Source organism: Marmota marmota, unplaced genomic scaffold (genome assembly GCF_001458135.2).
Source record: "Marmota marmota marmota unplaced genomic scaffold, marMar, whole genome shotgun sequence".
NCBI classification, from domain to species: Eukaryota; Metazoa; Chordata; class Mammalia; order Rodentia; family Sciuridae; genus Marmota; species Marmota marmota.
The window spans coordinates 55,443,908-55,455,642 of NW_025999842.1; positions in this window are offsets into that span (position 1 = coordinate 55,443,908).

Below are 11,735 nucleotides of genomic sequence, written 5' to 3' on the forward strand. Positions count from 1 at the left end.
GGAAATTTTTTCTGTAAGGGGCCAGGCAGTAAACATTTTGGGCTTCTGAGCCATATGCTCTCTGTCATAGCTATTCACTTCTGCCACTGTAATATAATGTCTATTAATAGATAATTCTCAAGCTAATGAGTGCAGCCTTGTTCCAATAAAGCTTAATTTACAAAAATAAATGGCAAATGAATTTGTCCCTAATGTACAGTTTGCCAATCTTGGTCTATGATGTAGAACTATGGGGTTTCCAGTTTGGGTTTAAAGTTTCACTGTATCCAAACCTATTTTCTAAGGGAAAGTTTGGCTTGACAGCCTATATCCCTGAAGATGATTGGAAGGCCCTCCTTTTTGGTAAGAAGACCTTAATTTTTGAAATAGATTCTTGCCACCTGCATATCACTTATATAAAGAATGGAGTTCTGCAATTTATCAACAACAGAGAAAAACTGTATTCTTTGTTCTCTCAACATTTATGTAAGAGCATCCTCAGCTACAGGTCAAAGTCTAGCTGAAATAGAGAGAAAAGACATAACTTAATGTGTATAATGATTTATCACTTTAAGATTTCTACATGTTCAGTTCATATCAAGCCATGTTACTAAGAATATCTATACATGTACATCATTACCTTTCTTTCTCCGGAAGTACCCCCATGCAATGACAATTTGACACTACGCCTTCATTTTTTTCTTAAGAATTATATATAAAAGTGACATTTGGACACCATATTTCCTCCTTTGCCAAATTCCTGTTGATGATGCTTTGTATTAGATTGTTTTGTGTTCTTTATATGAAGTTCTGTGTGTGAACCCTCTTAGAATTCAGTGGGACATCAGAAGTATCTCTTGTTACCATTTCCTGTTATTAACACCAGAGTTCAAAGTCACCCCTGCTGTGCTACCCCCCAAGTCCAATTTTTTTTTTTTTTAGTTTTGTTTCCAAAAGTGAAGCTAAGTGTATGCCCAGTTGTGCAGATAATATCCAGTCTAGGTCTTCTTACCCAACACTCTCTTCCTTTAATTCTTGTTTTCTTCATCTTTTTCTGGCTTTGCTGGCTCTGATTGTACTTGTATCTTAATATGGTATACCATACGGGTATAAATAACAAATAAACGATTAAACTTGGGCTTTTTGAAAATGTTAAAGACCACAAAAAGATATGTTCATCTGTGTTTGCAACTAGATGAACAAGGAAGTGATGGCCAAGCTCCCTGGGGCTGATGGTGTAATGATAACAGATAACAGAACAATTAAATTGATATTTTGCTTTCAAGTTCTGCAGCAAGGAAAGTGGTCTGCAGGAAGGGTAAGAACAAATAATACTTTAAATTTTTGTGTGTGCTTGCTTTGTTCTTTTGTTTTTATTTTAACACCTCGTCTCCTTTATTTTCACCCTGTGAGGTAGTCATAGTGTTATTATTATCCTACTTTGCTGGGGAGGAAATTGTGACTCAGCGTTAAATGGCTTGTCCACATGCACAAACAATGCAAACAGGGAGGTGACTGCAGCTCAGAGTAGATGAATGGACAGTAAGACAAAGGCTGGCCATTATAAATGAGCACTAGCTGCCAGCACCAGGCGCCAGTTATGCCAGCTACTGAGAAAACTGGAGCATGGGGTCAAATAGTGGATGCTCAAATTATTCTTCTTGAATCACTGAACGTGAACTGAGGATTATTAACTCAGAGACCAAAAGGTGACTGAATAAGAAAAGTGTTAAACCATTTTTCTAAAAAGGACGATAGAGCCGGGTGCTGTGGTGCATGCCTGTAATCCCGATGGCTCAGCAGGCTGAGGCAGGAGGATCGCAAGTTCAGTCAGCGTCAGCAACAGCGAGGCACTAAGCAACTCAGTGAGACCCTGTCTCTAAATAAAATACAAAATAGGACTGGGGAAGTGGCTCAGTAGTTGAGTGCCCCTGAATTTAATCCCTGCTACCCTCCCCCACCACCACCAAAAAAGAGATAGATTTCACAATCCACAAAGAGGTAAGCTATTCTCCAATCGTGAGCCCAGGAAAAGGCAAAAGGCGAGAGTGAATTGTAATGGTTCATGAGCATTAATGAAAAAATGTGATAGTTATGAGGCGTGAGCATAAATTTATGAGGAAATAAGTGAATTATAAGTCATGTTATACTCATGTAATTTATTTTCTTGTTTTTGAAATAGAGCTACTGTATAAGATCGAAGGATCAAGGAGGAAACTTAATTTTCACAGTATCAATCACTTAATAAAAACAGCCACCATTGGCTGAATGCTGACTGTTGTCTGTTCAACAAGTGGATCCCCTTTGCCTTATTTCATTCACCCCCACAATAGTCCTAATAAGCAGGTACCTTGTTTATCTGCCTTTTTAAAGATAAGAAACAGGAGATCAGGGAGATCAAGTAATTTATGCAAAGGACTGAGCTGGAGTTGAAGCCAAACTTGCCTCAAAGCTATTGATGGTAACTATGGCATCATAGTATGTTGACACACTGCCAGGCTTACGAGGTCTTTGCGGCCTAGGCGAGCTAAGGATATACAGGTTGGGTCACTATACTTTATCTAGAGTCACAACAGGTTATAAACAAACCTAAAGCATGCTGAGTTATACTTTGGTCTTAATGTGCTTGGCACTCGAATGAATTAATTGGCCAAAAACGTAGAAAACATTCTTATCACCTCTGCAGTTAAAAAAAAAATCAAGAAGAAAAACAAATCCCATAACTGCTAGGAACTAACATTTGCATCATGTTTCCCATTTTACAGAATACTTCTACCCAGTTTGTCACATCGAAGTCTCACAAGTGTCCAGAGAAGACTTATTACTAAATCCCAACCCCCCACTTTGTTTTTTTTTTCACAGTGAGCAGAACTGAGGTTCAGGGAAATCAGGTGACCCAATGAGAGTCATACAGTGAATAATCTGAGGACTTCTGTTTTCTGTCACACTGCCATGGATATGGAGTCATGATTAGGAAAAATATCAAGACATGCAATTACAAGATCAAAACCAGTAAGATGAAATGTGAAGATGATGAACATAAAGTACAACCTTGAGAAGAAAGTATATTTATTTGGACATTTAACATAAGCCAACATTGCATTATGATTACTAATAATGCTAATTTAATACTTAGCTGGATTAATAGAAGTATAGTATCTATATCACATTAATCAGTGCTCCCACTTAGAACAGTTCACACATGGGACCCATATTCCCTGGGCTCAGCATTTAGTAAGAACTTGGACTAAGTAGAGAATACAGAGAGGCAGGTAACTACTAAAAGATCATGGGCTGCATATGATTGTAAAAGACAATGAAGAAATGAATAGAATTTTCTAATCTTCAAATTTTTAAGAATTATCACTAGGAAGAGGAAAAGTATTTGTTATGGGTTGATCTAGGTCTAACAGATATGTCAGAAAGTCAGATTTGAGCTTAACATGCAAGACAGCTCCAAATGAGCATTTCCCAATGAAATGAGCCTTGTGAAGTTTCAATGTCCCATCATGGGAGAATTCTCGCAGAGGCTAGATGGTCTTTCCATCGCTTAGAAGTCAGTTGAAAGGTGAAATTATAATGAGTTTTTTTTAATATTTATTTATTTTTTTTTGTTTTCGGCGGACACAACATCTTTGTTTGTATGTGGTGCTGAGGATTGAACCCGGGCCACACGCATGCCAGGCGAGTGCGCTACCGCTTGAGCCACATCATCAGCCCTATAATGAGTTTTTATGACTTGTCCAATATAATATTATGTGATAGTTTCAAAGCTTTCTCCAAATAATACAAGGATGATTCTGATTTTGATTTTTACTTATTTCTAAGAACTACTTAGAATATAGTAGATGTTTGTTGATTTATTGTATATCCTCTTCCAAGAAGTGTCTGTTCAGTTCCTTGACCCATTTATTGATTGGGTTATTTATTTTTTTAGTGTTAAGTTTTTTTTTAAGTATATATCCTAGAGATTAATGCTCTATCTGAAGTGCTTGTGGTAAAGATTCGCTCTCATTCTATAGGCTCTCTATTCACCTCCCTGATTGTTTCTTTTGCTGAGAAGAAGCTTTTTAGTTTGAATCCATCCCATTTATTGATTCTTGGTTTTAATTCTTGCACTACAGGAGTTTTATTAAGAAACTTGGGGCATAATCTGACATGATGGAGATTTGGGCCTACTTTCTCTTCCATTAGGTACAAGGTCTCTAGTTTAATTCCTAGATCCTTGATCCACTTGGAGTTGAGTTTTGTGCATGGTGAGATAAATTTAATTTCATTTTGTTACGTGTGGATTTCCAGTTTTCCTAGCACCATTTGTTGAAGAGGCTATCTTTTCTTCAATGTATGTTTTTGGCAACTTTGTCTAATATAACATAACTGAATAATACAATAATATAACTGAAGTTATGTTGGTTAGACTCTGTGTCCTCTATTCTGTACCATTGGTCTACAGGTCTGTTTTCAAATCATGAAAAAATCTTCAACATCTCTAGCAATTAGAGAAACACAAATCAAAACTACTCTAATATTTCATCTCACTCTAGTCAGAATGACAGCTATTAAGAATACAAACAACAATAAGTGTTGGTAAGGATGCGGGGGAAAAAGGCACACTGATGCTGATGGGACTGTAAGTTGGTGTAGCTAATCTGGAAAGCAGTATGGAGATTCCTTGGAAAACTGGGAATGGAACCACCATTTGACCCAGCTATTCCACTCCTCGGTTTATACCCAAAGGGCTTAAAAACAGCATACTACAGGGACACAGCCATATCAATGTTTATAACAGCACAATTCACAATAGCTAAATCATGGAACCATCCTAGATGCCCTTCAGTAGATGAACAGTTAGGGAAACTTTGGTATATATACACAATGGAACATTACTCAGCAATAAAAGAGAATAAAATCATGGCATTTGCAGGTAAATGGGTGAAGTTGGAGACTATAATGCCAAGTGAAGCAAGCCAATCCCAAAAAACCAAAGGCTGAATGTTTTCTTTGATATGAGGATGCAGATGCACAATAGCAATTGGACAGGGGGAGCATGGGAGGAATGGAGGAATTTGGGAGAGAGGGGAAAGGACAAAGGGGAGAGAGTGGGTAGGAATGATGGTAGAATGAGTTAGACATCATTACCCAAAGTACATGTATAAGACACAATGGTCTGAAAATACTTTGTGTACAATCAGTATCTTGAAAAATTGTGCTCTATATGTATAATATGAAATGAATTGCATTCTGCCATCATATATAACAAATCAGAATAAGTTAAAAAAAAGAATATAGTAGATGCTAAAAAATAATTATTGAAATCAATCTTTGATAAGGAGGGGAAAAGACTAGGGACTGATAGATAAACCTAGGGGCAAAGACATGGAACAGATTGTCCCTCACAACTCTCTGAAGAAGTCAACCCTCCTGACACTTTGATCTCAGGCTTTGGCCTTCAGAAGTGAGACAATATATTTCTGTTGTCTAAGCCACTCAGTTTGTGGTACTTTGTTATGGCAGCCCTAAAAACTAATATCCTGATATATTGCTGTATCTACAAATGTGACTAGATAGAGTAGGCAGTCAATAAATATTTTTGAGTGAATGTTGAAATGAATGAATAAATGGAAGAATAAATGAATATATGTTACCTCAGGAAAGTCATCTATTTTTTTCTCTAGTCTTCAGTGTTGTCATTTGTATAATGACATTCACTGCAGTCTGGAAGATTTATCCAGTTCTCATCTATGCTACCACCATCATAAATAAGAATATATATGACAGAAAAATGGACCCTATATTAGAAGTTATCCAGGAGGCTTATTTAATCTAAATATCTATCTTAAAAATACAGGCAGACATGGGTTTTAGGAATGGTTGAAATTTTAATTTGACCTGAGGCAAAAGTCTGAAACGAATAATTTCATGAGATGGCTTTTAGATTTTGATCCTGTGTTTTTCCTTGATGAATTTATCTATTTATAGAAACCAGGTCAGCGAGACTGAGTTATAGACAATACAATTTCCTTGCACTGCAGGCCCAACTATGTATCAGAGTAGAATCTTCTTCACTGAGGAAAGGGACTGTCAGAGAAGATATTCTAGAGAAATCAATCAGAGTAGAATGAAGAAAATTATCTTCACAGCCAGGAAGTTGGGTATGTCATTATCTGAGATGATAATAGATTTATCCATATGCCCTCAAATAATGGGCTTCAAATAAGGATCTGAATGAAGTGATAATGAGCAGAACTATAGAAATGAATCTGGATGTGACTAGATTCATTAGTCTGGATTCTATTTGGAAGCCCCAGCTGGCCAGAGTGAGCTTAAGTTTTCAAACCTTCCACACAGCTCTCCATGTCTGATCCATAGAGATGGTTTTCTAGAAACCTGGCCCACCTTATAGATTTCTGATTTCATTCAATTATTAGATCCCTTAATGGCCAGTGGACCAGTAGAGTCATGTTCTCTATCTTCTGCTATTCAAACTTTTTATTTCCTGTGTGAAATGGTTTCCTGAGTGTCCTTTTATTGAAAGTTAATACCATCCACTTGGCTCTTCTTGTCCTCTTTCCAAACTTACATTTCTGAGCTAGACCTTCACTTCAACTAAGGAGATTGCTGAAGCTGTGTAAAACTTAAATATTAAATGGGTAGGGGTAGGGCTGAGGATGTAGTTCAGTGATAGAGTGGTTGCCTAGCACGAATGAAGCCCTGTGTTTCATAGCCAAACTCACATGTCTGAGGTAGACCTTCTCTTCAATAAAAGAAATTGCTAACGCTGTGCAAAACTTAAATATTCATGGGCAGGGATAGGCTAAGGATATAGCTCAGTGATAGAGGTCTTGCCTAGCATTCATGAAGCCCTGTGTTTCCTAGCCAGCACCACAAAAACAAAGAAATAAAAAGATTCATAAGAAATGGGTGAGGAAGGCACAGAATTCCTACTCCAGAGAGGAATTACATTTACCTCCTATTGGTGGCCTATTGGGCTGAATGGAGAAGACATTTGAAGCTGGAATTTTGGTGCCTTTGGCTTCACCAAGTCTTATATTTCTCTGGCTACCCTAACTTAGTTCAAGTCTAATAAGTCTACCACAATGACAAATATATGCATTCAGAATCATCAAGAGGAGAGTATACCTTTTAATTTCTTAACTGTTATGGTCTGATCCCATTCCCTGCTCCAATCCATATGTTGGAACCTAATATATGATGAGATAGTATTAAGAGGTGAGGTCTTTGGGAAGTGATCATGTCATATGGCTTACCCTAATGAATAGGTTTAGTGTCTTTATAACAGGGGCCTAAAAAAGCTGCCTTACTCTTTTTCTATGTTCTAATGATACAGCTACAAGGCATCATCTCTGAAGCAGAGTTTTCACCAGACTCTGAATCTACTGGCACCTTCATCTCAGAACTCCCAGCCTCCAGAACTATAAGGTATAATTTTTTATTGCTTATACATTACCCAGTTTAAGATGCTTTGTTATGGCAGCCCGGATGGATCAAGATATTGCCGCTATCCCGCTTTTACAAACAAGTCAGTAAAAATAGTGTCCTTGATATGGGCAAGAAAGTAAGATAGTTCTGTGATGATTCAAATGGGAAATAAATCCCCAGAACAGAGGCTATTTATATTTCAAATCTTTGGATTATCGTGAGCAGTTAGAAAATAATCTTAAATGTCATCTAATTTAACTCCCTTATTTTACAAAGTAGAAAAAAGAATGCTCTGAGCAAGATATCTTCTGATTTACAGACCCTTTATTTTTCATACATTTCATATTTTATATTTTTGGAGTTTTAGCAAAGTTTTTCTTTTTTGTATTAGCTCTGCTTGATCCTGGGCAGAAAATTTTATATAAAAAGAGAGTAGATGAATTAACCACAATCAGAGTGAAAGGACTCAGGTAAGAGACCATGTCCACTGGTTTCTGATTCAGGCATCTATGATTAGGTGATCATTAAAGCAATTAAGTCTGGTTGAGAATTAGAATATGTTGATTCCCCAAAATCTTAAGTAAGATAGGCTCTTGTGTTCTCTCTGGTTTAATATTCTCTCTAGTCTAAGAGAATCAACCTTTATAGCAATTATTCTAATTTCTTTAGTGTGTGGAGTAATGATCTTCATTTGAGGATCTGAAGACTATGGAGGACCCTCCTCCCAGGAAAAAGTATGCACCTACATGCAAGTTCAGGTAATTCAGGTAACTCCTCAATACAAAGACAGGGCCACATGCTATAAACTAATGTTTTAAATATTACGTTCCAGGTGATATTCTGAGGACTTTACATGTGCTACATTATTTAAGTCTTGCAAAAGCACTTGAGGTAGGTACTATTATTATCTCTATTTTATGTGCTTAATTAACAACCATTTCTTAAATACTGACTGGAGGCAGGTGCTGGGGATACAATGGTACATAAAAAATGGGAAAAGGTCTTGCCTTTATCAGGCTTGGAATCCACTGAAAAGATTGCAGGGAAAATACTGCAGGTATACACAGAAAAGTGCAATGAAGTAAATAGACAAGGGTAGTGTGCTGGGCAGCGATAGCCACAGAAACACATGGAGTGTTAGAAGAATCTCAAGAAGAAAGTCATGCCTGGACCACCAAAAATATCTTTGAAAAGGTCCATGATGAAAGTCTGTGGAGGATGGAAGTGGTGCCAGGCCATGTGTGGCAGTTAAATCATTCACTGGAGGTCAGACCAGGCCCTTCTGTCCCTAAAGTCAAACTCCACCCCATTATCACCACAGTTCAGTTCCTCTGACTACAATGACTCCTCATGACACTTAGGCAATACCCCCTCCTGGTCTTCTCTATGCCTATGAGAATTTTACCTCTCTAAAGTGCCCAGTCCGTAGTGAAGGACCAAGTTGAAAATTTTTATTCTGTAATGCTATGTCAACTCTGTGGTCCTTATCTTCTGCTGGAGAACTAACCTCCCCAAAGCCTCATTCCTAAACTTGCCCCCTCTGTAATGGGTGGGCTCTAGGTAGAAGAACAGAATCCTGAATAATCATTGACCCATGCCTCTTTGTTTCTGCCTCATCCTAAATATTGAGGGATTATGGATGCAAACTGCTGCCTAATCTATATTTCTAAAAAGTTACCTAAAAGTGCTTCAGCTCACACCATTACCCCTAAATCTGCAGAGCCCTATCCCAATAATTGGGACTTTATTTTATCTTTCCAAAGTGGCAGTGTGGTGACACATGGGATTGCCAAGCCCAGGGCCGGACCTCTGCCTGGAGTGGCAAGGGTGGATACTCAGGCCACATATGACTCTGACTAGTCACCCAGCTGATGAGCCACCACTGGTAAGAATGCTGCCCACAACAAAGCACAGTGCTAATTTCAAGGTCTATTAGAAACACAAGGCAGTAGAAATAATGGTTGATAGACAGAAATGGTCGGAATTGGCAGATTAAGAAGTCGTATTCTAAAAGCTTCTGGGAGATGTCAACAAAGAATGAGAAATAAATAGATACACTTTACCATAATAAAAATGCACTTGACAGTGTGCTTTTGAATGAGCACAGTGAGGGACTGAAATGGACAATGTGACCATGGTTTTGGCCCCCGCCATCCAGAATGGCTGATGGGACCAGGTGGAGAACATGAACGCATCTGTGCATTCATGTAAAAGCATTCGGAATGCAGAGTGTTCCCAGCAAATACATTAATAACTTTCAACAACCTTCACTTCTGGACATGATGTAATTAATTTTTGAACCAGGGAAGCAAGATGGTCTGTGATCTGATATTTTCATTTGAAAGCAAGTGGGAAGACAAAAGCAAACAGGCTTTTTGGCTATGAGAGAATAAGTGACCTTCCAAGTAAGGAATTTCAACTGGAGCTTTCAACTTGAGAGGGGAATGAAGCTGGAGAAACTTTCTGTAGCAGAAACATAAGGTGGAGAAGTGGTTGGGGAGATAATGCCCCCCCACTGCCCCCTGAGCATCCCTTCCCTAGCCTATTCCACACACCACTCTCAAGGACTCTGATGTCTCTTACAAACATTTTAGTATTTACTGCTAACAGCTTTTTATTCCTTTCTCTCTCTCTCTCTCTCTCTCTCTCTCTCTCTCTCTCTCTCTCTCGGGCTGGCATGCCAGCACATGCTTGAATGCTCTCACAGTTACATATAAACTTTAAGAAGAGGCCCTCTCCCCCCCAGCCTGACTCATGCTGCATGCATCATATAACCAGAGTTGGAGAGGCTATGAAGAGCGCGCATGGCAATTCGAGCTATTTTGTTAGATCGTGGGAGTGATAAAAGCGGTGAGGTAGTAGGGGCCGGCATGGAAAGTTGGAAATTCAGGGTAGGAAGGGTAGGGGTCATGCAAGGCAGTAGGAAAGTTTATCACAAATTTTTAAAATATTCTTTGAGACATTTAGGATAACACAATCATTACATTTTGAAGATGGAAGAGAGCTGGGGAACTGCACTGAAGATTCAGAGGTATTAACTGCCAGTGCAAATCATACAGCTTAGGGAGAAGCTGGGAGGAACTGCAGACTCATTTTGGACCATAAAAACCATATGAGACTCTGAGAAAGGCTACAAAAGCTTTCTCCTGAAAAGCAAGACTACATATGATTATTTCCTATACAGTTTCAAAGGATTTATGCACTCCTTAAATTAGTCCATGCCACTAAGGGTTAGATGAATTTTCTGTTAGAGAGCATAGGTTATTGACTAAGCATATGAATAATGTTCAGACAGATTAAGGCTTAATTTTATCCTGCTTTCCACTTACAAGCTGTCTGGGCACAAGCAAGCATGGAATGTTCCTAAGCCTCAGTTTCCTGATAGGTGAAATAGGTTGTGTTAGTCAGCATTTCATTGCTGTGACCAAAATACCTGACAATAATAACTTAAAGGAAGAAAGATTTATTTTGGCTCATCATTTCAAGGGTTCAGCTCATGGTTGTCTGGCTTCATTGCTTTGGGCTTGAGGTGAGGCAGAACATCACGGAGGAAGGGTGTGGCAGAGGAAAGCTGCTCAACTCATGGAGGCTGGGAAGTGGAGATGGGGTGGGTCCCAGGGACAAAATATTGTCTCCAAGGGCATGCCCCTAGTGACCTACTTACTCTCTATATACATGCTCCATCTACCTACAGTTTCCACCACCTACCACCAGTCCATTCAGCTATCAATGGATTAATGCCCTGATGAGGTCAGACCCTTCATGATTCATGAAGGGTCCATGGGGCTTCCCCACAGTCCCACCTCTGAACATTGCTGCATTAGAAATCAAGCTTTCAACACATGAGCTTTTAGGGAACATTATTGATCCAAACCATAACATAGACATTATAATAAGAAGACCTGTTCATATGTTATCATGAAGATTAAATGTGATCATGGGTTTATAGACTGAGGTTAACATAAAACCTGGCACATGGGAAGGATAGTATGGTGTTGCTGCTGCCCTTCCTCATTGAGCTCACGGCCAGCCTCTGTGGTTGGCTGTTGGTGGGTGATGCCACATCCCGGTCTCCTGAATTTCTTCCTAGTCCTTTGCCTTTTGCTTGTTCTAGCCTAAATCTATTTGCTTCCTGGCCATTCTCCTTTCTTAAGGGTCTCTCCATCTCACCACATGAAAGGAAACCTGTGTTAAAATGTCTTGATGAATTTGTTGTGCAGAAATCCATTAGAAGGGAGTGCTAGGAAAATAAGATTGCTAAAGAAGAGGGTATGGCTGTGAAGTGCTTTTTTACTGCGACAGATTAAACAGTAGAA